Genomic DNA, 2824 nt, shown 5'->3' with positions numbered 1-2824 from the left:
CTTCCCGTGAAGTGTACCTGAATGAATGAAGTCAACTGTACCAGTATATATACATGCATGTGCAATTGAGTGTTTTGTTATGACCCTTTTGTAGAACTATCAGTATGTTAACAGAATGGCCTAATCCTGGTCTTGATCTTTCTTTTCAAAACTACGGAACCAACGTAGTTTTGCAAAATAAGCATGACGATGACCTTTGATTATAAATAACTAGTCTATCTGCAAAATAACAGGAAATGCAGATGGCTAACTCGTTACTATGACCTGTCCATTTTACATATAAAGTCAGTAAACTGACCTTTCCTTTAAATATTCGAGTCTGGTGCCTTTTTAATGGAAAACTAATGAAAATAAACGAAGTACTGCAAAGGATATGGACGAAACAATTGCTAAAATTCATGGTCTATTTAGAACACCCAAAAAACATAAGTTATACAGCCTTCAAAATATATCACTATTAGTGATACAAATTTCAAAACACATATTTCAAGTTATTAGATGTCCAGGCTGCTTCATACGAATCAGATATAAAAGCTTAAATTACCTCACTCTCAGCTTTGTTGTATTTGTTATATTAGAGGTTCTGCTTCTGCAACTGTTCTTACATATTCCATTGTTTCTAAAACACGTATAGTTCTTCCCCAAAATCATCTGGTACTACAGTTGCACTTGAAAAATTCCCACCATGCTGTGAGAATCCCCCAGTAAATACTCTCGCTCTTGTGTCACACCTAAGAGCTACGAGTGTGTGTTTTTTTTTTTTTTATCCATATGGAATTTCCAATGCTGAACTGTGTATACTTGCCTGGGAGGTAGGCGCCATTGACTAATGCTAGGTTATAAATTGTCCCTCTTAACTATATGTGTCTCTTGCAGCTGATGTTGCACACAAAAGTGGATATACACCAGCATTTGAACAATTACTATGTTATATGATTCGTCAATTTCTTTAAAACAGCGAAGATCTACCCACATTGTCATATTCTGTAATTTTTGTTGCATTCCGTCTTCATTTTTTTTTTTTTTTAATATTACAGTCCCTCGATATACTTTTTCCTTATAGGTTTTCTTTAACTTATACTGTTTCACTGTTTCAACTAAATCAAATGAGGATGATTTTTTAGTAATATTCTAGTGGTTTGTGCAAACCACCCTTCCATTGGTTTCACGCCAACTGTTTCTTCCATGCCTTGAACGGTAATTCACTTCGGTTTTATTTTCATTTTCATTTCCTTTTTGGGGGAAATAGGCAAAAAAGGACTCTAGTATTTTCCTAAAAGGCCAGTGTTCTGACCCTTGTAAAAACACTTCATGGTCAAGATCTCGCATAAATGGCCATTATCATCTTTAATCTAGTGAGTGGCTGTTCATTTTGCTAAAAGAAATTGGTCATCTCTATCTTTCAAAGAGGCTGATCCTTTGCCAAAGCAGTATTTCTATCAAAAGGGTCGTGATATATCTGTACACATATATAAATAATCTATCCATCTATAATAATTGTTACGTATATGTGTATTAACCCTTACATACCTTATAGGGTACACAGGAAGGTAAATTCAGCCCATGAAAGGCCTGTTGAAAGTACCTTATCTATTTACATTATTACCTCTTTATCATCTAAAAAGGTCAATTTAAGAGAATGGTGTCCAATGATTAAAAAGATATTTATTTAATGTTGTTTCATCACCCTTCAATAATCTATTCTTAAATATAGTTTTTCTTTCAGAAATTCCAGGATCACTGATTGAATAGTTCAAATAATATAGCCATTTGATATCAACACGTCAGATTTAATGAGCTATTGGCTTCATATATGAAAAATAGTAAGTTTATCAGATACTTTCATACATAGCAAAAGATGTTTCAGTGTCTTTGTTCCGGTTACACGACTTGGCTAAATAACTTTGCCGCTTCCTGAGTGATATGTAAAATAGAAGGTGTAACAAATGACGCCTAAAAATCCTGTATAAACTTTGAGACGAAACGATCTCTCACAGCTTCAAGCAGGATCTATAACGCTGGCTAGAGGGGACGATGCCACCTCGCAACAAGGGTTAATGTAAGCTGCAAATCAAAACACAAGAAATATGCTGCTTTAACTCGTTAGTGGGAAAGTAAAACGGGAATCAATGGTTTCACATGTTGCATTACAAATAAAAAGTCACACGTGTGAGCTTGTGCACACACACACGCACACACACACACACACACACATATATATATATATATATATATATATATATATATATATATATATATATATATACACTATATATATATATATATACACTATATATATATATATATATATACACTATATATATATATATATATATATATATATATATATATATATATAGTGTATATATATATGTATGTATATATATATATATATATATATAAACGTAGAAAATTTCCGTAACATTTATGATTAATTTTACCAGTTTCAGGAAATCTTCTATTATCATCATAAGGCCGATAAAACGAGTTATACATATATATATATATATATATATATATATATATATATATATATATATATATATATATATATATGTATATATATATATATATATATATATATATATATACATATATACAGTATATATATATATTATATATATATATATAAACGTAGAAAATTTCCGTAACATTTATGATTAATTTTACCAGTTTCAGGAAATCTTTTATTATCATCATAAGGCCGATAAAACGAGTTATACATACACACACACACACACACACACACACACACACATATATATATATATATATATATATATATACAGTATATATATATATATATATATATATATATATATAT

The 2824-nt window shown here is 30.4% G+C and overlaps 1 protein-coding gene across 1 annotated transcript in view; it reads left to right on the top strand.

Annotated features, from left to right (window-relative positions):
- LOC137617954 (growth hormone secretagogue receptor type 1-like) overlaps window positions 1–990 on the top strand; it is a 54373-nt gene extending 53383 nt beyond the window's left edge. Inside the window, exon 3 of the mRNA XM_068347891.1 lies at window positions 1–990. This exon is cut by the window's left edge and continues 1208 nt beyond it. The gene's annotated coding sequence lies outside the window, so the exon portion shown is untranslated.
- Window positions 991–2824: the final 1834 nt, after the last annotated feature.

Source organism: Palaemon carinicauda, chromosome 2, assembly GCF_036898095.1.
Source record: "Palaemon carinicauda isolate YSFRI2023 chromosome 2, ASM3689809v2, whole genome shotgun sequence".
NCBI lineage: Eukaryota > Metazoa > Arthropoda > Malacostraca > Decapoda > Palaemonidae > Palaemon > Palaemon carinicauda.
Note: the sequence above shows the minus strand (reverse complement) of the source record. Positions and strands in the feature narration are given on the sequence as shown.